This window comes from Catharus ustulatus, chromosome 4, assembly GCF_009819885.2.
Source record: "Catharus ustulatus isolate bCatUst1 chromosome 4, bCatUst1.pri.v2, whole genome shotgun sequence".
In the NCBI taxonomy this organism is placed as follows: Eukaryota; Metazoa; Chordata; class Aves; order Passeriformes; family Turdidae; genus Catharus; species Catharus ustulatus.
Window position 1 is genome coordinate 64202513 of NC_046224.1, and position 27567 is coordinate 64230079.

Genomic DNA, 27567 nt, shown 5'->3' on the forward strand with positions numbered 1-27567 from the left:
CAGGTGTACATGACAGCAGAAGAAAGGCAAGATTAAGAAATCCCTCCTCCTAGCTCAACTTCACATCCATCTCTACTGAATTCTAGCTGTGCCAGTGGGCAATGCTGATCTCCCTGATCAGCATCCTTGTTGCAGGCTCTTCCTTCTGCCCCACTCCAAGTTTGAGGTCTTCTCACTGTTGCCTGTACACAGGCAAACTTCTCTCCTGTCCACATGGCCCAGCAGAGGGGCATTGAGGGTACAGGAGAGACCCTCTCTTTCTTCAAGTCTCTTCCAGGTCTTGGGGCACTGACATTTTGATGGTTCAACATCAATGTACTGGTCTCTGTCCTCGCAAAGAAATTATCAGCCACAACAAGTTAAAAGTAGAAAACCTATCAAACCCAAGTTCTTATACTGGCAATTGTCTGGAAACCTGAAAAACAAGGGGATCAACCACTCATCACAGAGAATGAGCCTGCAATTCTTCCCAGATACCTTTGAACCATAGCAGGTTACAAAACATAGAGACTGATGACTACATACAAATCTGTAGCTGTTTCTTTGCTTCTTTCCCAGGAGACCTGAGATCCAGCAGTGCCTCACTCCTGTCCACTCCATAGATGAGAAGCAGCACTTGCAATCTGGGGTCCCCTTTTAGCCAAGAAATGACAGCCAGCTGGCTAATGTCACCAAACCAATGGCTGGACGAGCTGGCCAGGTTGCACACATTTCTGAGTTAAGTCTGTTAATCAAACCACAACAGACTTTGGTGGCTGAATGAAGGCAGTACTGAAATTATACCATATCAAAAACCAAAAGTTTAAAATACCTGCTTTTCCTAGTCTAGGGGGAGTGGACCTAAAGAAGTTCCTTCAGGACTTCATAGTCCCATTTAATTTGGTCTTAAACTCAGTATTTAAAACAAGACACATAGAAAAGCAAAGAAGCAAATGCCTTCACCAGATTCAAGAGGCTGAGCTCTGAAGGAAAACAGGAACCATTAAGGTAAAAATGTCTGAAAGATTTTGCATCTTTTGGCAAAGTATTGTCATCTGTGCCTAGGATAAATCAACCTACAGAAGAATAACATGTAGACAACAAACCCCACTCTGCAGGCAATATTTAGGCAACAGATCACAAATGGAGATGAGTACTACCAACAAGGAGGCCTCAAGAATCCAGCATCCAGGATCCAGTAATCTCATATGTGAAATTGTAAAAATCATTGTGTGGTACAGATGGCTTCAGCAGACTGCAAGGAATGCTGAGGTAGGGTAGGGACAGAGGGAAAAATCTGAAGAGTCGAAAGGGACACTGCAGAGAGTAGAGGGTAGATTGGTGAGAGGGAAGCTCAAACTATGATTTATGGGGCTGGCACAACTCTGACTGACAATTCTACATTGAGCTTGACAGAGGAGAGGTCAACATTAAATAAGAGCAATCTGAGGCACCACAAGGCTAAAAGGCAAGAGCTGTGGAAGGATAAAGGTAATTTTCAGCTACTTTATTTGCCTCACTCTTGCTTAAGGTCCCACCCAACTGAAGAGGCAACATCATGACCATTCCAATTACGTGCCTACTGAGAGCTCTCTGGCATCAGGGTGCTTTCCTCAAAATAATTTTGCAGTGTCAGCCTTGGACTGATTAAACACTGTAGCACTGTAGAGTTCCTAAGAGCTCACCAAGCTCCAGTGCTGTCCAACACAAAATGACAAGAGTTTCTGATGGAGCCTGGAGTGCCACTTGCAGTAAGTTATTTGACAGCCAGACCATCCTTTTTGCACCAATGTAAGACAAAATCCCAGTAAGTGATACAAACTGGTTCTCTAGAGACTTCCAAATCAGCCATGGGATCAAAAACTAAAATAGTACCTAAAGAGGGGACCCTCTCTCTTTAGGAAAATAACCGATAGGAGATAGGCAACATTACCAAAATGTGCAGTTCTCCCATCAGGCAATGACTTTTTTCCTCAACTGATTGCAAGCTTCAGAGCCACACCTGGTACCCAGCTCAGTGGGACTCAACTACAGGCTTTCTTCAGAGCCTGAGAAGTGGGGACCTGACTGACCCATGGGGATTCTTCCACAGCTTCCAGAGACCTGGGTTCAACACCACCAACTTACAGTGCCCAGCCTCATGAAGGCTTCAGCAGCCAAGGGCAGCAGTGGGTTTTGCAGTGAGTAGTTCCCCTGTGCTATCAGTCCAGGTCACTCAAGACAGTGGTTGGCCCTTCCTGCCGCCCAAGCTCCTGGGCAGAGCACCAGGTGACGGCGCTTCCTCAGCTGCTGCGGTTTGTGGCCTCCAGCGTCTCCGTTATCTGCCCCCTGCAGCCTCTCCTCTGACAGGAAGCTTCCCCAGAGTTTGCCATCACAGGAAATTTCCTGTGGGGAAGCACTCAGTAAGCAAACAAAGAGTTCCTTGGTACAAAAGGAGAGTGAACATGCACGCAGCTGTGAGGAAAAAGCTAAATGCTGAAGCAGCAGAGGCAAGGGCACCAGGTCACAGTCCAAACTCTATAGGGAGAACCAAGCTACCTCAGAGGCTCAGAAATTCCCAGGTGAGACTGTGCTCAAGTTTGGCTGAAGTTTAAATGTCGCAGTCAGGTTCTGCTTGACTTCTCTGAAGGGAGTCAGCTGTCACACTGAACACAGACCACAGCTTGGGCACCATTTCAGGGGCATTTTCTGTGGCACCCTCCAGAGAGGTCGAGGACTGCTACAGGGAGAGGACACACAACTGCTCCCACAGAGAAAGTTGCAACTGCAGTCTAGGATGAAGTGAAAAGAGTCCATATCAAGCTCACTCTGTCATCACCTAATAATGGGTTTGACACCCTCTGCATCATAAATTCCCTCTTGTGCAGGGTCTAATCATGCTCTGTACACACTCTTACAGAAAATGTATTTGTCTCCAGACTGGCCAGTTTCACTTTTTATAAAATCTGTGCTCCTGGTATCTTTTTCCTTCTGTCCCCTACTCTTTCTGGCCTTTGAACTTCACTAATTTCCTCCTATTATCCGGTTGTCTCTTCCCTTCTTTTTTTACTACAGCATTTTATGTTAGCATCCTGTGCCCTTCCTTTTTTGTCTCATCATTCCTCTTTCCAGAAACAGATCCTCTGCTCCCTGCAAGTGTTTCAGAGGGCTGGGGACAGAGATGCACATCTGCCATAAACAAAAATAAAGATCACTCAAAAAGAAGGGTCTTCCATGCTGAAATTCAGGCAATCAGCACAAGTTTCTGGCATCACACAGATTTAATACAGCATGTGGGACATGGGTTGTTTGGCGATTTGAACTTCCCTGGAAGTACCCACTGGGAAGCCTCATGAAGGGATATGGGAAAACCCTGCTGGAGAGCACAGGCTGACTAGTGATGTCTCATAAATCCTGGAAGGTACTGTGGGGTAAAAAGTACAGGTACCATGGGCACATTTCATTGAAGAGATCTTTCTAGCAGCATCACACTTTGGGATAGCACCACATACACCAAGTTAGTCTGTAAGGTGAGCAGGAAGCATGGGAGTATGAGCAGAGGTGACCCGAAATTCCGCACCATTCTTGTTTTCTTTGTTTTTGGTTTTGAGAGTAACAATCTGGAAATCCACTCTGATTTACCATTTGCTTATGCTGTGGATTTTTAAGTGTCTAGTTCAGGCTCTTCTGAGCTATGTGACAAAAGGCAGTGCCAACTACTTTCCACCCTCTTCTGGTGAATTGCAGCTGTGGTAAAGGGACTTCTGCCAACAGACCCACAATGCTCCGTTCCACAGGAAGTCCTAAGATCTCTTCCTGCACAGGAAATTTCCTGTGGTCCAACAGACATTCCTCTTGGCTTTTATCACTCACATACATTTGTTTTGGCAAATATCTGTTCTTAGGAACAACAAGAAACGGACAGAGAAAAAGCAAACACTGCCACAAAGAAGAAAAAAAATGCAGCTGTGGTTAGAGTAACAAACATGACCAAATTAACCTGTGTCACACATTAAAAAATGTGCTACTGGAGCTGACCTGGGAGGTTTGTTACCTTAGACACTATTCGGAAATAAAATCTGTTTGATATACACAGATACAATATTTTTTAAGATTCCACACACAAGTCTTCTTTGCCTTTTAGAACATTTTACTGATGCATTTTTCAAAAATGTGCCAGGCAGTGTAAAAGGAATTCTGGAGCTTCCCTCTCTTTGCAAACTTCATGTAATTACGGCCCTAGCTCTAATCTTACCACATCATTATCAGCAAAGTTAAGAGAAGGAAATGCTTAAAAAGAAATGCTTTGGTTATATTTCACCAGACACACCCTCCTGCAAATCAAGGACTTTTCCAATCCTAAATCATTCCTCGTAAGCACAAGAAAGTTATTATTTTAGACAGGGAAGAGAATTCAGTTTCAATATTGCAAATTCTTAAAGCTATGAACCCCAGGAGACACCTGGTAAGATTTTCAGATGCCCTTCCATGCTTTAAAATAAAGGTAAGGGCACAGGGGAGCTCCTAGAAGTGCTCAAGAGAGTAAGAGATCTAGATTGCATATACACTCCTGAAAAACTCAAATGTTCATTCACCTAAGAAAAAAAGTCTAAGAGCAAAAGGTTCAGACTGGAAAATCTTTTTCACTATGAGGACAGCCAAATGCTGGGACAGGCTGCAGAGATGTGCAATCACCATCTTTGGAGGTTTAAAAGATCCAACATGACAAGGCACCAAGGGAGTTTGGTCTCAGAGCTGACCCTACTTTGAGCATGAGGTTGAGTAGAGACTTCCTAAGGTCCCTTTTGACATGAATTATTCTATGATCCTGAATCTCTCTGTAAATGCAACTCACTACCATTTAAGTTCCAATTTGACACTACTTGAGAGCAGAATTAGAGCTTACTATCCCAAATAAAAGACAGAATTTTTGAATGAACTTCAGTGGAAATAAAGGGGAATAGATGATATCCTGAAAATGAGGTTTTTCAAATAATTTAGTGAATGTTTATGATTCCAAACTGTTCTGAAACTCACTTAGCAACTACAGTCCCTTCAGTGCTCTTCTCCCTACATCAGTACCTTTTGCTAGGCTTATTTTATCCTGACAGCAGACCAAGGAGAACAACAACAGTAGCCTGACATTCCTTCCTATAGGCTTTTCCTGGGCTTCATCAGCCTGCACCCAGCACAGAATCACAGAAAAAAAGAGGTTGGAAGGAATCTTAAGGTATCCCCCAAGTCCAACTTCTGATCAAAACAGGGTCAACCACAGGAGGTTGCTCTGGGCCACATCCACTTAGGTTTTGAGTATCTCCAAAGACAGGGACTCCAGAACCATTCCGGGCAGCCTGTTGCAGTGCTTGATCATGCTCCCACTAGAGGAGTTTTTTTCAGTGAAAATGGAATATTTTGTATTTCACTTTGGGCCCATTTTCTCTGTCTTCTTCACTTTTTTCCATCAAATATTTATACATACTGACTGACAATGCACACCCAAGCATTCTCCTCTTGAGGGTAAACAGCTGCAGCTCTCACAGTCTCCCCTTTATGTTAGATGCTCCAGTCCCTTAACAAACTCCATGGCTCTTTGCTGGACTTCCTCCAGTATGTCCATTTCTTAACTGTACTGGGGAGACCAGGACTGGGCAAAGCACTGCAGGTACAGACTCCCAGGGCTGAGCAGAGGAAAAGAATTCCCTCTCTTTACCTGCTGGTAAGGCTCTGCCTAACGCATTGCAGGACTAGCCTATCTGGGAGAATAAGGCAGAAAAAATTATATTTTCCTAGGCCATCATCAGAAACATTATATCCTACATTACATCGGGTCAACCAAAAATTCAAACCTGCAGGTTCAGAGGAAAGCTTTTCCTTTAGTTTTTAAGGAAAACAGATCACTAAGAATTCAACATTTTTTGAGGTGAGGTGATTTGCTTTAGAGGAGTTGGTCACAAAAAAGAGAAACAAAAAATCCCCAAGGCAATGAAAATACAAATCTTGCTGTGAGACAAAGCTATGTTAGGAAGTCACTAGGGATGGAGTGATGGACAATGCAGGTATGAGCACAGCACCCAGACTTCAGCAACCTCCCACATCAGGGGGATGGCTGAAGCTTGCTCCTCAGACACTCAGCCAATCCATGGCAGTAAGCAGAAGTGCCAGAGTTAATCCAGCAGGTTCTACAATACACGTCTCCCACTTCCAGGGAAGGCAGTCTGACAGAGAACTGTCCTACAGGATAGATTAGGCCATGACACGAAGGACTGCCAATTGGACACTTACAGTGAATTTAATACTTACTTTGCTTCTGAACATCTAAAAATGCCACAAAAGCTTTAGTGATGCATTTATTATACTTTGAGTATACAATTGCACCATTTCCTGGAATGTTTTGCTCACTGGACCAGATAATTTGTTATGTTGAAAGTGCCAATGTTACACCCTGTCCAGTAAAAGTCATTACCCTTACGCAGTTTGAAAAATGTGCTGTGGGCATTGTACAATCCACAGAGAACTTGGAATTTTTTGTACATATGCAAGTACCCGGGCTTGGTTTCCACTCAAGATTCCAAGATTTTTAGGGATATTTAGAATTGTATTGGGATTTTATTTTCCCCATTACATCTTCCTAAAAATGTGCCTGACTTCTCACTATTTCCATTCTTCTAGTTTTCAGACACTATTTCCTCATTGGCAGCTGCCCATCTTCCTCTCCCATTCTCAGACAGTGAGACATAAAAGCACTGAGATTTAAATACATGCTAAAACACACTCATCTGCAAGTAAATACAAAGAAAGAGAAATCTAGTGCAAAGTAGCACAGGATGACTGTAGTTTTTGAAGAAGGCATAGTACATAGTATAAGGAAAAAATACATCAGGTAGCCAGGATGATAACTGGTTATTTGATCAAGATCTATCTTTTAAAACAGCAACAAATTTCTGCAAATCACCAGCAGCTGATGAAGCAGATGTAGACACACACACACTGAATGAGCTCATGAACTCCATCACCACACACAGGTGGGAACTAAGGACAGGGATGCATTAGGTGCATATCTGATCTCACAGACTAAAATGGGCTGACTGACTCTGAGACCTGTGATCTACATCACAACAAAATCCTTCTCACTTATTTATCAGCTGTTGATAAATGCACATACCAGATAATCAATAAGCAAGAAGAATTACTGATGTGGTGACCTCATTCAGCACCTCGTTCCTGCTGCAGAAAAACAAACCTCATGCTTAGAACCAAGTCCTAACGGCCAAAGCCTAAGATTAACAGCCCTAAGTATTTCTCAGCACGGCCCCTGAGTTGAAAGACAGAACAGAAACTGAGCCATAATGAAGTGTGCTTAGAGCTGTGAGCAGCGGTCATGTTGCAAGAAGCTCTCTAAGAGGGGAGCACAGTAAATCCTAGGAGATTACACTCTGCAACCACCAAAATGTGCCTCCTAAGGAAACCACCAGGAAGCAGTGCTAGTAGGAGGAAAATACTACAGCTTTTTCTTTTCTGCTCCTAGCAGTATTTTGCTAAGTTAAAAGCCATAACATTCATCATTTATGTGGCAGAAGCTTGGATGAGGTTGACTTTAAAGAAATGACCAGCACCAGGGATATGAACTCCTGAATTTTGGGTGAGCTTTCTTTGAGAAGCTGCACAGGACATCCCCAGTGCTATCCAGCTATGTGGTATCTGCCTCTGCATCCACCTCAGAGGGACATGACAATATTCACACGGCATCATCAGCGAAACTCAAAACATAGTGTCTCAATGTTCAAAGTTAAACATGCCCTTGCACATGAAAAAATCCCTCATAGATGCACCAACCAGTATTTTTATAATGCAATGAAACAAGGAGTTTGCCTGAATAAAGCAATGTAGCAGTGGTTTTCCTGCAGTGCACTTAAAAATAATTTTAAAAAGTAGATGTTGGACTATTAAATTGTAAAGCAAATCATTGATACAGAGTTTATTACCACTTGACTTCTTTTGATTCCTATCAGCCATCTAAAAAAGTGAAGCCTCATTCTTCTGAGTGATATCCTTTCAGCTGCAGGGGGAAGGCTTTTGCAGGAGCACAGCAGCCAGTGATTGAAACACTCTTCAAGGGACCTTGTCCAGTTGTGTTTATTCTAGTTTTCCTTGGGATGATCACAACTTTCATGATTTTCAGATTAAAAGTATTTCAGAAACGAGGGAGAGGAAATAATGAAGGCTCAGGGTTTTTGTAAGAGATATGATAAAGAGAAAACAAGTGAGGTTGTGTCTTGTGTGTATAAGGAATTTACAATTTAATACAGAGAGAGGACAATAAACCACAGCCAGTGTATTCTGGGAGACATTCAGACAAAAGCTGAAGGAGCCTTGGCACATGTGAACCTGTTTACAGGACTTCTCTCTGCCTCATACATCCTTTTAAAGCTGAAAACTGTGCCTTGCCAGGAAACAAACTTCAGGAAAAATTGCTTCCTTCTCCTTTTTTTTCCCCCAACTGCTGTTACATTTGAGAAATAGAGGCTTCACACCCATAAATCAGCCATTATAAAAACAAAAGGAAAAAAACACCATAACCAATTAAGTACTACTATATCAGGCTGCGGGAAATGTCTTTTCACTGCTTTAGAGAACACAGATGAGGATTGCTGGATTCTGCATCTTGCACTGATCCCACCTCTGCACTTTCTACTCACCTGTGGCATCTGTGGGCTGGGCAGGCTGGTTGAAACTCAGATGCAGCACCACAAGACTGTGTTTGTGTTTGACTGGGACCCTCAGCATGTTAGCTTAACCAGAGTAAAGCTGACTTGGGGAAGCCCCCAGGAGTGCTGCGAACAAGCACTTCAAAAGGCTATGTACCTGTACCTCAGGCCAGAGTTTTATGAGCACTTTAGGCTGGTTTAAAGTCGCACAGTCACAATAAATTAGTCCTACCTACTCCCATCTTGTGTTCCAGTTTTCACACAGCTCCCCTGAAACTTGTTAGTGTTCAAGTGGCTGTGCAAACACTCCAATCAAAGAAATTAGCCAGGTAAAAGAACCAAAACCCAACTATTTTCTCCCAACATTAGTTTTAACCCAGAGGAATTTCTCAGTCTGAAAATTTGAGAAACAGAAAAAGAAATTTTGCCAGCAGCCAGCATGCAGGTGAGAATATCAGCCAGAGCAGCAGAAGGGCAGGACTGGCATTTTCAGCAGGGGTATTACATGACCCTGGTTTACTGAATTTGGTGACACTGGAGCCTCATTTTTCCCTTCTCCAAAATGGACAGTGGTAATAAGATTAATACCCCCTTCCTCTGGGGGAACTCTAAAAGTTTTGAAAGTCCCTCAGAAAAAAGAGTATTTCAGGATTTCGGTGTGAAAGCATTATCACCATAGATACATTTGTCAGCAACCAAACCAAGGGCTACATTAGCAAACAATCCCCAGTGAAGGCTACTTGGTCAAAGGCACAGAATACTTCCAAGGCTTTCATATTGCCTCTATGCCAGGTATAGACAATTAGCATGTTGTCAAGGTCTTCCACTCCTTAAACCTGTGAAAATATGTCCAATGCATTGCCTTCAGCATACCAAACAATTTATTCATAAAAGAGACTTAATCTCTTAATGGTTATTTGCTGAAGAGCGTCTTGCTGTGTTCAAGAGAATTATAATAGCTGATGGTTGGAATCCTTGTACATGTTTTGTTATTATTGTTTTACTGATGATTAAAGTCCTAACTGTGAAGGAAATGCTGGGGGGTGAAGTGACTGACAAAATGCTGAGTTTTCTAGTTTTTTAATTTGTTCAGTTGACAAGTGGATTTCTCATTGGCTTCCCTCCCCCTTCTGATGCTGTACCATCCAGTTAAACTTTCTCTATCACTTTCCATGACACTTCTGTATCAGCAGGGAAGTTAGTGCTTGGGAAAGCAGGAAGCATCAGACACCAAAAAAGTCTCTACTATGTAGACTAGAGAAGAGCCACTGTACATGACTTTGCCCTGGGATAACCTTGAGACACAAAAGTCATTCTGAGCTTTGAGGACCTGTTTTGCTCTCTGATTGCCCTAGGCCTGGCAGATACACCTGAGCTCACAGATACATCTGCAGTTTGCTTAAAGACAGGGGACGGATGTGCACGGACAGTTCTTCAATGACAGGACAGATAACATCCATTCACTTAGCAGAAACCACTGAATCACCACCAAGCACAATCACTGCTGGCATGATTTGGACTCAAACCAAAACCCTTCATGTTCCCTTGATCCAGCCTGTCCTCCCTTTTCACTGGCCTGTTTCCCTCCATTTTTCCCCTCAATCTGTGATTGAAATAAAAATTGATGTTTAGTGGCGTTTGATGGCTGCTACATGGTTTTCACACTTGTGGGTTTTGGAGAAGTGAAGATGGTGTGGTGCTGTCTGAAGAAAGACTATATCAATATGGACAGAATTTTAAAAGTTTTTAAAATCCAAAACATAACAGACAGGAGATATAAGACATAATGAGCCCCATTTTGAAAACATTTGAATTCTGGTATGTTTGAGGATATGGGAAGAGAGGGAAGAAAGTTGTTGGAGCAGATTTATGTATCACAACCAGACCCCACATAGCTGAAGTTGTTCAATGTCTCTGTCTGTGGTTGCATGAGAGGCTGAGAGTCAGAGGACATAGATCACTTCACTGGATCCATTTCTCTAGTGCAGCCTGTCTTCTTTATTATCTCTGCAAAGACTCCTGCTACAGTACCTTGTTTCTCTCACAGCAAGTGTGGAATGTGATAAAGCACATGTGCTCCAGAACAAGAATCTGGTCACAGCCACACAAGTAATAGACTGAACTTCACAATTTTCTTTAAGGTTAAGAACACCAGAGAGCCTCAAGCAAAAGAACTGACTGGAAATGTTGGCTCTGAACCAACTCCAGCAACACTGTTCCTTTGTTTTCTAAAGCTCTCAAAGATACCTGGACTATGAGGAGCTTATGTCCTCCACTTAAAATTGCTTATTTAAGCTGAAAATTTTAATGCATTGCTGCTCTAATTTTGTTGAGTCTGACTTAAAATATTCAGACTGCTCTCAACTAGCAACAACTTTAAGTCTTTCCTAACTCACCCCTCTATAGTTGCTGACACCTCTGTGGCACTACAAAGGAGCATGTTTTTCAAAGACAGCTACTGTCTTTTAATAGGCACCTCTATATATTTACATAGTTAGTAGTCATCTTTGTATTTACCTGCAAAGTAAATAGCTGGAAATCTATGACTGACAAAAACCACCCAGGTCAGTGAAACACCACTAATGTGAAGTACTTCCCTTTTGTTACATAAGTGTAACATGTGCCAAGGTCTTTAAAATAAGACAAAGGTAAATATCAGTACTGGTCTCAAATACTGAATCTTAATTCTCTTTTCCTTTTACACAAGTTTTGCACTGCTGCACATCCTTCTGAAATGACATCAGAGAGATCGAAACCCCCTTATGTCAAACAGTCAAATCAGTGCCTCTTAAAATGAATTAAGATTACATTGCCTCTCATACTACAGGAAACATCACAGAAAATCTGCAGTTGTTTCTATGTGCTTGAAGAGGAACATGCAGCAAAATGCCACAGAGGAAACAATGTCAGAGCTACTCTTTCTGAAGTTCCTAGCATGTCCATTCAACCACTGGAAGTGAAAAACCATGCCAACAAGTTTTGCTTAGACTAGTAGCACCAGAAACCTTTTCCAAAACGCAGCCATTGTCTGACAGAGTTTGCAGACTCTTGTGACCATTTGGGGGATGGATTATGGAGCAGAATTAAGGTGTCAACAACACATTCAAAGTCCTGATAACTACAAATGAAGAAACATGTTCCCAGCTCATGTTTTGTTCATTCTCTGTGCTATTCCAAGTTAGTGTTGTGTGCTACACTTTCCACCCATCCAGTGTTGACTTTGGAAATGCAGATGTGCTGGGCTAAAGCATTATGGGGCTCCAGCTTCTGTCAGCATTGCTCAGGGCAAAGGCATGTCGCTGCATTCAGTCACCCTTCTTCAGATGGTCTTCAAAGGCAAGCCTGTTAGATAAACTTCTACCTGTCAATGCTTTTTGTCCCATATTCCCTATTCTTCCATCCTCTTTAGATAGAATTATTGCTAAACCCCTGGAATAATGGAAATAAGCACCTTTCATTGGTGGATTTAAACATATTTTCTAGAAATTAATGTGTTTATCCTTGCAAAGGACCTTCTTCTAAGCAGGAAAAGTAAGGAGCATCATGCAATAAATTGTCACAGCCAGTAAAAGATTGCAGAAGGTTTGATAACCTGTAGATCATTAAATACAGCAAATGGGACAGTTCTTTACCAATAATGCAAGCCTTGGGCAAACTCATGTAAGTGAAGAATGACACGTAAACTGTCTGTTTGACAGTCAGACAAAGCGACCACATCCATCATTCTGCTGAGGAGTCTCAGCAGTTGATAATCACCCAATAAAATGTAAGAGTATATTGATTCATTTATATTCATTGACTAAGCCTTCAGAAAAATCAACTACTTCTGCTGGAATAATGTGTTTTGCACACATTTGCAAGTCGCATGACGCCAAATATGCCAGTTTTCTATCCCAGTGCAGGTAGTGTATGTCTGGGTCCCTGTTTTTCTTTTTTCACATGGCAGACCGAAGGTCTCTTGTGTACCCTTCACTCTTGGTTTCACAGAAAGCACCTCTGTAATTCCCTAACTCCTCACATAATCCTTTTGCTCATATCAACTCTCCCTCACATCATCTCAGTCTGAACTCTAATCCCTTTCACAAATACACACGCCTTCAGTCTGCATGGGATGCAGGGTTTTGTGGCAAGTTATAACCACAGGGAAGTCAATAAATTTCAGGTTTTGCACACTTCTCAGGCACTCTTATAAACCTTTACTTGGGAAACTCTACCGAGAACTCCAGATTCGCATGAGCAGAACACAGGGTTTAAAGGCCATCAGGTTTAGAAGTGGATCTGTAGGAGGCTGGAGAATGGTTGACTGGCTCAAGTCTGGATGAGTTTGCTGAGTTGAACTTTGCAAAGTGCCTCACTCTGTCTGGGTGCTTTAAAATTTATGAAGTGCCTTATTCTACTTGAATGTTTTTAAAGTCCACAAGTAAAACTTGTTATGAGCCTCCCGAGAATTTGGTTGTTTCTCCTGTGCACTGCCAAGGGTAAATCCAAGTATCCTGCCCTAAAACCATCAAGCAGGCTGGGGCACTAGAGGATCACCTCTTGGAAAGCATCCCCCAAAGTGAATCCTCTCCACACTAATCCTGTTTAAAATAGTACCAGCTCCATCAGCTCCTCAGACTACTCCAGTCATTAATCCTGCTGGATGATTCTTCTGGAATTCCACTCTTCCAACAGCTACACATCCGACATATCCCAGACCAACGCGCCCGTGGCCATTACTGGTTTTGGTTTTCACCCATGCAAAGACAGAGATTTATGGCAGGATTCACAGAGCAGTTGTGAGTCCTACCAGAGAGGTAGGTATTGAATTTTTACTTACCTTAATCACTTAATTATCTTAATTTCTGTAAGACTCATCCCTACAATAGCCAAGCACCCTTGTAATAATGGAAGCTATAGCACTGAAAGACAAAAAAGGTATTCTGCCCTTACAGGCATAACAGGGCCTGAGGTGAATTTACAGAGTGGAAACACCTGTAAAATAATACAGCCTAGTAGTTCACTTATGGGAGAGTACCTAGGATGTAGTCCAGTGGGCTTAAGGTTTCTAGGTAAAAATATAATGTTATTTAAGTACAGCACGTTGCCGAAAGCTGAAATATACATCATTGCTGGGCTGGTGCCTGCACTGCACCTTTCACAGAAATATTTGTGGTGGAGTTGGAAATTTTTACTATATCCCAGAGTAGCTGTTGTCTCATGCCATATAGGATTGATCCTATGAAGTACAAAGAAAAATCTTTAAAGCACTAGGAAACACTTTAGACTTTCACTGCACAGCTTTAGCACCTATAGCAGCATTGTGAATATCTTCCCTTAGTGATACTTCTGTGACTGAATGGTAAATCTCAGGCAGCAGCCCTCCAAACAAACCCTGTGGTTTGGCACTGCACACACACTTAGTCAGGTACTGTTCATTCCCTCCTGTGTGTTAAGTCAATGAGCAGGGAAGAAGAAAGGTGTATTTATTCTCTCTGTTCCAACAGCTACAGAGAATGCACAGCCCTTCAATGCTAATGCATCAGTGCTCATGTTTATTTAATAACTGAGATTGTCTCTTGAAATTGTGCAATTCAGTCCATGGAAATTTCCTTGTTTGCATAATTCTGTCATGTTAACGTTATTGGGGTTAAACTCAAAACAAAATGTTGCAGGACGACAATTTTGAAACTAAAAAATCTCTTATGGTATTGGCAGCAGGGGGCATATTTTTATGCTTTTCTGGTCTTTTTTTTTTTGGTGGGGGGGAGTGGGGTATGTGGGGGGATTTAAGTTGACTTCCAGTAAGGCTTGGAGGTCATTTTAGGTTGAACAAATTGCAGTCACAAGTCATGCTCTTCTGAGCATAAGCAACACAATTCCCGGAGTCTTAAACATAACAGCTAAAATGGTATTTAGAAGTTCTGGCTCATCTGCTCCCAGATTTCCTGGACACTAGTTGAACACATACCAGAAAAACCTGAATCAGTAGCAATGAAATACAGAAGTTCTATCCTACAGCTTTTCCATTTTCTGACCAGAATTTCTCATACGTGTGCAAAACTCTACCCTTAACCCCTGGACAGAGCTCTCTGCAGGCTGCTGCTTGCCAGTAGATAAAGCACTATCCTGATTTTCATGGCAAATCCAACTCACCTAATGTCATGCTTGTTGCGCCTCCTTTGTGCTTATCTTTTTCCTCTCTGAATTTTAGGTTGCAGCATTAAGCTGCACACCCTCATTAATGGCAAACAACAGCAATCAGGCTTTGGTTTTACTTATTTCGTCATATCAGAATAGTTTAGTGTTTTTCAGCCAGGGCCATGAATCTGTAGCTGCTAAGGCTATAAACAGGTGCACTGATAGTGGGTTAAAAAAGAAAGAACAAGATAATGTCAATGACATCTGTTCTTAAAACACTCTTTCCTTTTCAAATAGTTAATAGAAAAGAGCTGCTTCTAACTGGCGATTTTCATTAGTCAGTTGTACGTCACCAATGGCCTTTTCCAGGAAATGTGTAATCAGGGCACTCCCTCAACTCATACTGGATTGAAAAATAATAGTTATTTCATATGACTAACTTCCTTAGAAAGGAAATTTCCCTAAGAAAATATCATTCTGTCTCTTAGTTTTTCACAGGAAAAAGCAACCTTAGTGTCAGTCTGAAGAGGGAGATTACATCTCTTCACCTGCTTCAAAAAAGCTAACTGCTTATCCTCAAAAACATTTAAACCAGACAGTTATGGTCATATTAGTCTAGCTAGGCAGAGCTGAATCTCTGACATGTGTAAAAGAGTCAAGGGAAGTGGAAGTGATCATGGTTTTGAGACTGCTGAACTGAAAAGACATTCTGTGGAAAGGACAAATATTTTCCTTTTCAAATTCTAGTTTGTGGATTTCAGAGAGTCTTCCAAACTATTTCCAAGAAGGCTTTGAAAGATAATTGAAAAACTAAACCTACTGTCAATACTCCTTGCTTAGTCAGACACTGCTTGCAACCTGTCATGAAAAAAAATTAAAAGAGAAGCATTGGAAAAAAAAAAAAAAAAGAAAATTATTAAAGACTATGAGAAGTTTGGCTTTGCCTGTCTTATCAGTACCTTATGCTGAATTTTAATTCAGGTATTCACTGCCATGTTATTGATCCTTCAGTAAAGTAAATTACATGGGGAGCCACATCTTTTTTCACCCTTTCCCTACAAGTAACAGTTGTTCAAATACTGAGACAAATTTCATGGAAAAAAAAAATTACATCCTTCAGCAGTTAAGAAGTTAAATATTTTCAAATACAGTCAGACACAATTATGAAAAAGGCCTATATAGGGATTGTGCAAGAGAGGAAACTCATGTCCCTAATTTTCTCTTTCAACCTCCGTGTTCTCCATGCCAATCACTTTCTCATGGGAAGCAAATGTAGCTGGTGTAGCCAGCCTCTCTTACCATGCTGAAATTCCAACACAGTGACTGCTTGGGAGACATACCCAGCCAGCATTGTTGCATACCTCATCCTCCCTCCCTCCAGATCATCAGGAGATGAACCTATCTCAGCTCCCAGGGCTGCCTGGAAAGCTTTATTTATTGTTAATTTAATAACTCTTTCAACACAAACATATAGATATTTAGAGGAAGTAAAATACAGTTGGAGTGTTTACATTTCTTTCCTGTTAACATTTCTTGCTGCAATGGATTTGTGATTGTAAATTACACTGAGGTGAAAAAGGAAGCATTTCAAATGACCAGAATAAAATCCAGCTGGATAAAACACCAGTTACTGTCCTGACAACCCGCGACTCAGAACAGTAGAAGAATCTGAAGAATAGCAACCTGGAAATGATCTCTGGCTTTCCTATTCCTTCCCTACCTTTTCCAATATCCAACCTGCTGAGCTTTCACAAACATTGCATGTATTTCATGCTGCACTGTAGGAGAAGCAAACAGTTTAGCAAGAGAAATGCCCACAAACATTTGGTAGCAGACAAAATGTAACAAAATGAACTGTTCTGGAGCAGGGACATGTACCATTGCCCATCCTTCTAATTTCAAGCAGAATTGCAGGCTACATGGAGGGACAGAGCTCAAGGCTCTAAAACATCATCTGCAAGACTAATGGTTGTAAGCTGAATCCTCACCTCTCCAGCCTTTCCTCTGTCCTCAAAGACCTTGCACTGGTCTTCCATAGCTATTCCTATTGCCAACAATTTATTTAAACTTCATCATGGCTAGTTTTAGCTGACTAGAGAAATCCCTATTGACCCACTATTTCCAGAAGTGATATGTAAGATTTCCCCTTCTGCCACCCCAGCAAGAATATCTACCAGGAATCTCTGAGCTTTCCATGTGGAAGCAGGAACACCACCCTTAGAGATCAGTCGTGCGATCGTGATTTTCATGTCCCTTTTCTACCTCATTTCCTTCCAGCATTCTTTTGGTATCATGCCAAAAACAAGCAGTGTGTGCATTTAAAGCAATAAAAACCCAGCACAAATTAAATGCCCTCCCAACCTACATTTTACTGGAACTCACTATCATGAAGCTGAACAGTGGCACCTGAATAGCAGTGCAAGCCTCTATTACACACAAAACCTTGGCGGAACTGTTCTGTTTTATAAGTGTTTCATCCTCGTGCTCTCACTCAGATTTCCTCGTGGCATGGCTATAGCTGCCACCAACACAGGATGACACCTGGATTTTATTTCTGAGTAGATCAGAAGTAATTCTGTGTAGTTTTTGCTCTGAACAGAAAGGTGACAGAAATGAATCCTGTGTTGTCGGGGCAGGGGTGGTGGGGAAGATGAGAAAATGGGAGCTCAGTTTGGAAAAGAGAGATAACAAATCTCACAGCTGTTTGAGGCTGTGTCAAGCACACAAAGAGAGAAGTGCACATCACCCTAGCCTCAGAAGGCAATATAGAAAGTGCAATGACATTTCTTCAGGTTGAGATTAGCTGATATATTAGCAAGGACAAAAAGAGGAGCAACTTAGGCGAACAGTATGTAGTACATTGATTTTAATCATTAATTTAACAATGTCAAGAGGTGGTGACAGCATAAAAGTTACGAGCCCTGTGTTTATCCACTTAGGGGTCCTTTGTATCTGACTTCTGAGTTATGTGAAACACTTCTAGTTTTTCTTTAGACAGGCCAAAAACTTACTTTAAAAAATACAAATAGAACCTCAAATTCTTTCACTAATTCACGGAACTAACTCCATCACATGCATTTTTAGAAAAATTTCCGAAAAACTACAGCACTTATTATAAAATCATGCAGTGTCCTGCCAGTGATTTTAGTGTTTCAAACTCCAAAGAAACTCACTAAGCAATGGAGAGGAATAAGACCTCCTTGGAACAACAAGGCACATAACGCACACCAGTTCTGGGGAGTCCTGCAAAGAATTAAAACAGCTTTAATAGCCAGCCAAATAGGAGGCAGGGAATAAAGGTTTTCTCTCCAGGGAAAAAAGAAAATGCTGGTACCACACTTGTATCAGCACATGGCAGATCACTTTGTGGAACTAGGTGTTGTGGGCAGAATCACCCATCAAGTTTAGAGACAATGAAAGGTAACATGAAACTCTCACTTGTTTGCTCCCCCTACCCCTGTGCTGTCTGAAATTATATCCTCTGGCTGCAGGTACAATGTATTTGGCAGCCCCAGCAAGATCAAAGCTCTTCACCCAGCCCAGCTGAGCTCACAGCTATGGGCATCCCCTGGGATACAGATACCCACAAGCACTTGCCTTCCCTTTTCCACAGATTGTGATGTGGCAGAGCAGGGAAATGGCATGAGCTGGTTGGTGCCTATTGAAAACAGCTTGAGCTCTCTGGTGATGCCCTCCCTCCATTGTGTCCTGACTGAGATGGAGCAAAGGTCCTTTTTTTCCTCTTATTTAACAGGAAACAGTTATCTGCAACACTTCCTCACAGATATTTTCATAACCGCACCAGGACATTCCTTACAGGCACTGACTTAAATTTTGAGGATATCCCGAATTTCTCCTTGCCACAACTGTATCACCAGCAATGGCACCCAGTTTTGAGGGCAGCCCCATGCCATTTCTGTGACTTCCACCCAGGGCACTCATCCTGCCAGCCAGCACAGCAGGGCTTAAACCAGAGCTGACTGCTCCATGGAGGAAGGAACACATTTAGCAAACATTCCCCAACCTTATGCTCCTGTGCCTGTTGGTTAGAGGGGGCTGCAAAAGACAGAGGACAGTGAAGCAAATAGCAGGGGAGGGGGAAAGGAGGAGGAAAGGGAGACCTACAGGGAGGAAGGCTGGGGGGAAGGATATGGTCTACTATAGAGAATCCTGTCAGGATGCAATTTATTTTCATTCTGCGCAGGAGTATAATGGTGCACCGCCTGAGCTCTCTCAATAGCTGTTTTGAAGCGAACCAGGGCTGGTATGTCTTTAATTTATCATTTCATTATGAAACGGTTTCCCTTCCAAGAAGCCTTCAAGTCAGGAAGCTCTGTCTGCCCACACAGGAAATTCCTTTGCAGCAACTTCCCCAAAAAGGAAATTTCCCTCAGAAGTGAGCCCAGCTCATGCCTTTGAGCAGAGCTGTTTGAAGAGGCTCTGGCATGCGAGCCCTGCAAACACCCCTGCCTGCTTACAGCAGCCAGCACTGGGATCTGCAGCTCTGCCCTCGCAGGGAGAACCCCCCTGCATCGAGCTCCCCTCTCCCCAGGACAGCCAGGAGTGTTCCAAGGGTACAAGGCACTGATGTTTTACTAGAAAAAAATGTCTTGAGAGAGGCACAGGACTCACAGAGCTGTGAAAGAGTAGAGGAAGGGGAGCTGTAGAAAAGCTTTGCAAACTATTCTAATCTCCCATTGAAAATCAGGGGGAAAATTCTACACCCTTAGATCTCTTCCAATGGTATGTCAGACTGCACTCTGTCCCTTACATGTACCATGGGTTTTATTTAAGGAGCTCGAAAACAAAGGAGAAGGGAGGGGAGGATATACAGCGGGAAGGGGGAGAACCACATTTACAAAAAATGAATCTCACAGACATCTTGTGAATCACTAAGTGGGAGAGAGTCAAGAACATCCAGGCCAGAGTGAATAATGACATACGGTATTTTATGAAGCACCTTAGGAAAGGGGATACAGATCAGAAGCACTACCAGTTTTCCAGCTAGTTTTTAAATTTACCCTTTTAAGTCACAAATAATACTGATTAACTTTTTTTAATGATTACACCCAGAAACTCACACTGGTGTTTGGGGCATGAGAGGAAGCAGAACTGAAATTTGTGTTACACATTTACATGGATGTGAGACAGGGCCATAAAGGGGGCACAGGTCAAACTGGATCTTGGACTGAACAACAGCAGAAAAATGAAAGCAGAAAAATGGGGGTGACTACAATCCACTGGAGGCTTATATGCTATGGAGAGAGGCTCTCCATATTTTTCCCAGTTTCAACTTCAAAATTTGTTTTTCAAGCACTTGGAGCAAACCTGGTCCCTAAAGCCAAAGCTCCAGGAGGTGGTTGTCTGCCCTTCTCTCCCATTTCCCCCCTTACCAGATAGCTTTGCCCTGTTCCCTCGCCAGCTAATTTACATGACTTTTTTTTTCTCTCTTGCTGCCCTTGGCATTACATTCAGCGATCCACTCAGCTGTTGTGTAAAGAAACTTTTGTCAGAATCGCTTAAAGGCAAATCCCCCCACTTAACTTTTTTACTGTGGCCTCTAGCTGATGAGTTAGTTATCACCTAAAAGAGCCCTCTGGCATAGCATATGCGTACTGAATATATATCTGCTTGGATGGCATCCACACTACTGTCAAATCACTGGAGATGGTTATGACATGGGGAAAAATATAAAAACTACCATACTAGAAAAGATCCCCAACCCATCTACCCAAACATCTAAAGCAGTTGATGTATAAGCAAAAAGTTTAAGGAATAGGGAAACTTGAAGCAATCTCCACTATATTATATATGACTTATCTCAGCCTCTGGTAGTCTGTGGTTTAAGGACATCACGAGCTGTGGTTGCACGCAGGCCACTGTTTCCATACTGACCACATGGCCTATCCCTCTCTCCACAGGTTTAACCCGTTCCTTTTAGAAAAGATCCATTCACACTTTCAGCCCTGCAAATGCATTCCTGCAATGCTTTCCTTCACATTGTAACACATCCTCATTCTTGTTTCTTTTAGACATGTTGCCCAATGACTTATCTTGGATCTCTGGATTCACTGTTCTGTTAGGAGCTGTGAAATATCATTTCCTGGTCACCTTCTCCATAGCAAGTATGATTTCACAGCCTCATTGTAACTTTCTCCCTGCAAACCCATTCACTTACAAATCCACCTCTTCTTTAAACTGGAGGGTCCTGTTTCCCCCTCCCATTTCCTAGGAATGGGAGGACTGTTCTAAATAGGTTCCCCCTAGCACATGGCCTAACAATGACCACGTAGGTAAGACCACCACACCCTGAGTGAAACAGTTTCAATAAATGCCAAGCATTAAGACACCTCCCTAGGAATTGATGAGCTTTAACAACCCTGTCTCAGAACTTTAACTGCCTAACGATTTGGTGCAAAACTGTGGAATCTATGCACAGCTGCTGTACAAATTTGAGTCTGGTGACTGATTTTTGACAAATATCTTTGCTTAAGTCTACAGTCAAGGGACATTCACACGTCTTACTGTAAAACCACATGAAAAAGTATGAGCTAGTCACACCAATAATTGTTTTCTGCTGAACAACCACAACATCCTTCTGAATGTGATTTCCTTGCACTATAGTCTCACATGAAAAATTGAGAAAATTATCAAAATAAGAATAATTTATTTTCATCCCAATTCTGAATGGCACTGGAACAGTTAATTTAGTAGATGACCATAACTTCAAGTCATATTGACATGCAGGGCATTTTACTCATACTGAAAATGTCCCTGCTCTTCCAGTTGTCAGGATCTATTGAAGTGCAACTGTTGTGATACTCAAATTATTTAAAGCATATATGTAATTTATAGCTGACCAAGAGACATATTTTGTAAAACAAATTATAAATTTACAGTCTTTCTGTTGTTGATGTTATACAGAATTTAAAAATTATGCAATGAAAATATTTCAGAGTGGGGCCAAGTCATTTCAGGATAAAATCATCAGTGTGAGTTACCTTTATTCCCAATAGATTAGAATACTCTGATTATTTCAGCTTCCAAACTGGTTACAAGACTGTTTGCGGATTAGACTTCATATTAGTACTCTTCAGGAAGTGGCTTATGGAGTGCATAGAGTAAGAAAGCATTAAAAACAGCTGACTGAACCCCATCTACAATTTTAAGCCAACTTGGAGATTTCACACAAATACTGCTGACTCTGCGCACTTGAACCAGTAAAAACAGACTGAAAGACTCCTTCAAACCCAGGCCTCTAGACTCAAACACAGGCTAGCCCTCTTGTGTCTGCTTGCTGCTGCTGAGATGCGGGGGGCACAGCAATTCTGAGCCTGCTTAGCAGCTCCTATGACACAAAAGGCACCTTCCACCATCTTCTGCACCCATTTTTTGTTTCATCATAGGCAGTTATTTTACAACTATGCCTAAAAGAAATGGTTGTGACACAGTCTAAGTGCTAATTAGCTTCAAAAGAAAAAGGAAAAGTTAGTCTCTCTGCATAAACTCTAAGTACTGGAGCAAGCCTTCCTTCCATAGGATCTAAATATGTACATGCACATGGAGATACATGTGTCAGATTTTTAAAAAGTAATCAAAACTTGTCAGCTTTAAATTTTGATTGTTAACTGTTGTCTGAGTTGCAGTGGAGTTTTTGTGCACACGCGTTCTCACTGCAAATGATGGAGCACCAGAATGGCCATGCGTGAGAAGCTGTGTTCTGAGGGTTATTCAGGACTAGCTAGATTCTCCCAGAACTCTCACAAGAAAAACATAATTATGGAGAACTCACCATAACACTACAGATCCAACTGATTTAAAAGACATCTGGATTTACTTCTGGGTGTTCTGTTGAACTGAATCGGCGCCAAACCTTCTGAGATTCAGCCATTGCTATTGCACACACTGATAATGGCGTGGCAGGAGGCCAGATGCAAATACTGACTGCTAGAACAACCCAGCTGCTTCAGGTCTGCCCATCACAAACACAGATCAGCTCACTATCACTGCTACCTCTGCTGTCACTCCCAGTTCCTCTGCTTGTTTTTCATTCTGCATGATTTTAAAACGGGGTGTAAAAATTGAAGATCTATACGAAGACCTATAAATGTTCCAGCTCTTAGAGACATTAAGTGCTACGCCTTGTTTCTACTTTGCTGAGCTCCAAGGCTTCAAATCCTGCACTAAACTTTCCACTGCACGTGACTGGTTCACCACTACTCCACACCACACACTGCATCCCTGAGAATATAAAGTGGAAGTAGAGAATGACTCTGAGTTGGTTATGCTCACTTTCAACAAGTGAAAAACCACCAAGCGAGCTGCAGAGCAGTGATGAGACAAGTCCCATGCATTTAAAAACAGTATTTGTCACCACTGCCTACTAGTATTTAAAGAGCAGTAAAAAAACCCAAACCCCTAATAAAAAGATCAAGGTGCTTTGAACAATTACACACCCAGCAACACAGTAATGACTACCCAGAGTAATGAAGCTAAAAGCCCAGAGGTAATAAGACTACTAAGGAAGTTTCCAGGGAAGCGAGATACAAAGAAGTATAACATAGAAAACGAAAAAAAAAAAAAAAAGGGAACAAAGAAGTATTTTGTACAGAGGGTTTTTCTGACAAAATGCCTTCACTGAATCATGGAGAGGAAGCGAAAGCCAGCAAAGAAGTTAAAAATTGAAGGAGACAGATTGCTTGGAAGAAATCAGAACAAAAGAGCGAGTAGGAAGGAGGAACTTATACACATAAAGGGAGATTTCCCCTACTAGGAAATACACAAGGACCCACTCAAGTGGCAGAACTGAAATGAGTAACTGGTTTGTGGACCAGCACGGACTGGGGCCACTTCCTTCTGCACTACCGAGAAGGAGGAAGTAGAAAGGGAGAAATTCTCAGTATTGCACAAACCAAACAGGCACAGTCATTCTTTCATCTCTCTCCCCCCAAACATTAGCCAAGTAAGTAGAAGCACAGTGTAAGCTTACAAATTTACTCACACACACACACACACATTCTGGATAAAACTGAGGGAATTGCTGGAGACAGCGAGACAACTCCAGTTCATTGCAGCAAGTCCAGTAGGTCACTTTTCGCACCTGTTGAGTTGGCTCAACAAACCATATCTGGCTCAGCCCCAGCATTTTCACCCAGGACTTGTGCAATGTTGTTCCTGAGAGTCAAGCCCTGGTTATGCTTTCTGAACCCTGCTCCTTTACCACCACCACTTCTGTTGCTGGTGTCCAGGGTGGCCAAACCCTGCGCTCTGGAGTCTGTGTGGAGGGAGGGTATAAATATCTCAGAATCTCTCTGCTGGCTTGAGTTGATGGAAATGTTCTTTAAAGCTCAGCATCAAAGGATTCACTTTATAAGCTGCAAGCCTTGGTTCTTGTGCCAGCAGCGAGTTCTCCCCATAATTAATTAATGCTGTATTAATTGTGCATGTTCCATGGGCCTGTTGAGGAGGTGTGGAAGGCCTGCACACACAGATCAACCTTTCTGGGGCAGCCAAGAGAGGAGCACAGAGACGGGAGGTAAAACCCCTCCGGGTGCCTACAAAGGAATACCGTGTAAAACAACGTGCTCAGGGGCTACGGAGAGGCACGTGCTGAGCCCTGCCATGTCACTCCAGCAAACACTGAGTCAGAGGGGCACCGAGGGCTCTGCCACCAGCTGCACGCTTGTGCAATCTGCCCAGCTCCGGGCCAGCTGCGAGCGGTGCCAGCAGCCAAGAGGAGAAGCCCATGGGAGCCCAGTGCCCTCACGGGCAGGATTTGGCCACAAGTCACAAGACCTGTGAAATCGCTGGAAGGAGAAAGACGGAGGAGGAAAAGGGGGATTATTCCACCTCGTCTCTGCTGCATTGGGCCCCAGCTCTGTGCTGGCTGCCAGCACTGAGGAAGTGGCACCGCTGCCTTGCAGGGGCTTTGGCCATGGTTCAGTGCTGCACATCCAGCCCAGCACGTCCACCTCACCTACCCCCCGGGAAAACCAGGGAGAGCTCGGGACTGGAACAAGCGGGAAAAGAGGATGACCCAGCCACCAACACCCCCAGTGACCATGCCCATCCCCAGATGTGCCTCAGGATTTTGCTGGAGACGCTCATCCATCACAGCTATGCACGACCTGCCAGCCTGCACAGACCCTTTCCTGCTGCAGCAGGGACAAACTAAGGTCCAAGTGCTGCTCAAAATTATTTACAGAGCACACATCCTCTATAAAACTCAAGGCAGTGAACATGTATATATTTTCAGCTGTAATCTGAATGACTGCTGCAGCCAGCTTGAAATCTAACATGCAAAGACATTTTCACATTTGCTCTTGCAGTAAATTTATTCATCTCTATAAATTTTTGTGGGGGTAAATAATTATTTGTTTCTCTGAAGGTACCGTGTTGTTTGGGGTTCACTTTTTAAAGAATAAAAAAAAGCAGGACTGGCAAGGAAAAATTTTAGCAGAAGTCTAAAGTGAAAGGCATGAAATTAAAAATACATGAAACAGAACTGTAAAAAGGGGGAAGATAATGCAGAAAATTCAGGTTTATAAATTAACTGCCCAGAATTGTCTTAGCAAGTTACTCTTAAAAAAAAGGAATTTAGCTCTAACTATATATTTGCTACAGCATATCCATAGCAAATGTGAAAAAAATGCAGTTGAAAATCATGCTACTTATTCTGAGATAACAAAGGATCTTAACAAACTATACAAAGCAAAAGCGTTAAGAATTCTGCATAAAGCAGGTAATTGTAACCATGTATCTGAACAGTCTAGACCAAATCTGTATCAAGTGCACCAGCCAAACTACATTTAGCTGTTTTTCTACATTTTTAAATACAGACCATTGTTAATAACAGGTACACTAGATAAACCATTTTTAGGTGTTTTTCTGCAGTCTACCAAACTTTCTAGAACTCTTCAAAACTACTGAAACATAAATTGTGCTAAATTAAAAGAGAAAAAACCAAAAAACAGAATACCAAAATTAAAAAACCCAAAATAAAGACAGGCAGTGATGCTCTAAACTGCAACCAATCATCTTACCTACAAAGCTCATACAAAGCACGTGGACAAGATAAAAACATCAATCAAGAAAATACATAATCATGTAAACAGTAATTTTAAAATATAGAAGTAAAATTAAAGGTAAACAATAAATCAGCTTCTGCATAATCCTATTAATCTGCTGTCCAAAAGACTTTTGCCCCCACAGGTAATACTTTCCCTTCATGAGGGAGGCAAAATGCAATTTATATTTACCATATAAAAAGGTGGGTTTCTTTCTGTTACAGTGTTGTGAGAAGGATGAGCAGAAATAAGCAGACATCTAAACTTTACAAAATTAATTGTGTAAATGCAGATCAAAAGCTTCACTTATCTGGAAAGCAAATGGGTATCAAACCTAAGACTCTCACTGTACACTGTCCCTTTCTTTCTAGTTTGAAATAAAAGCTAAACAGATCTCCCTACATTTTTAAAAATAAAAAGGTAGCTATTTATAGCTGCATTTATTGGAGTCGTTTCCTTATCAGGAAGTACGTAGCTAGGAATTACTATCTGCCTACATCGGAAATTCTTTCAGGGATACAAAAACCCAAAAAGGAAATTTCCCTTCAAAAATATTCCATGGCTTTTTTTTTGCTGCTGGTGGGCATTTTAAATTAAAATGTCAGTGCTCTGACCAGCTCACAGCCCCTTTGGGATGTTTATTCTGCAAACAAGAAGCTTTAAGACACCTGAGAGAAACATTAAAGAAAAAACACTCCTAGAGAACTTGAAGAGGGAGAATGCTGAGAACATAGCAAGAAAATAACCCTTTTTATCAGGATGTTGAGACAGTGAAAATTCATTACCAGCACTACAGTATCTACCTCTGAAATAAGTGTATTTCTACAGTTCCCAGCCCCTCCCAGCTGAACTTCTGTGGCTCAGCTCACATGTTCCCCCTGCACCCTCAGGGTAGAAGTGGTTCGTGGACCAAAAGGCAGTGAAACTACCACTCTTCCTTAGAGAGGGGATAGAAAAAGCCCACACAGGGGTACCACACCCTCCCTCCTGCACCTCACAGCACCAGGACAGGGCAGAAGCCATGCAGGACACGGGCAGAATGATGCTTTCCTGCAGGAGAGGTCCAGGCTCTCATAGCCCACGGGATCCAGTGCCACAAGCAACTCTGGACTCGGAATAGTGCATCTCCAGCTACAAAGAATGCAGCATTAGCTCATTCAATAAGCTCTCAGATCTGAAAACTTCCACTGTCTCCAAAGGAACCCCCATAACCAAGAATTTTGCCTTTTTTCTTCCTCTCCATTGACTGCAGAACACCCCATAGTGCGTCTGTGGACTCTGAAGGCAGGAAGAATGTTGGTTAATCATTGGAGACGTTAATTTAATTTTTACTTGTCACAGTACAATCTACCATTTTCATTTTCTGGTCTGTGTAATTGCCACAGAGCTACCTGACCATGCTGCCAGTGCAGAGCAGACACTTCTCTTCAGTGGGATACAAAAGCATAGGGAGATCAAAACCAGACAGGCATATGGAGTAAATAAAGCAGGGCGCTTCAGGCTATTCCCGGGGTATGACTTCTATGCATAAAAACTCATGAGGGAAGATTTGGAGTTAAGCAAGTTTCCTAATACTTTGACTCTCAAAAGCCAATCAGTGGTGATTGTTTATTAACTCACAACATCACCAACCATATGCCTATTAAATATATAACTAACTCATAACTTCTAGAACAAGGATCGCTGCTACATTAATAGCACCATGCTAGTCCTGCACA

General features: G+C 42.1%; 1 protein-coding gene across 3 annotated transcripts in view; it reads right to left on the reverse strand.

Moving 5' to 3' along the window:
- Positions 1-27567, reverse strand: part of ETV6 (ETS variant transcription factor 6) — a 126525-nt gene that overhangs the window by 47719 nt on the left and 51239 nt on the right. The gene's annotated exons all lie outside the window — the stretch shown is intronic.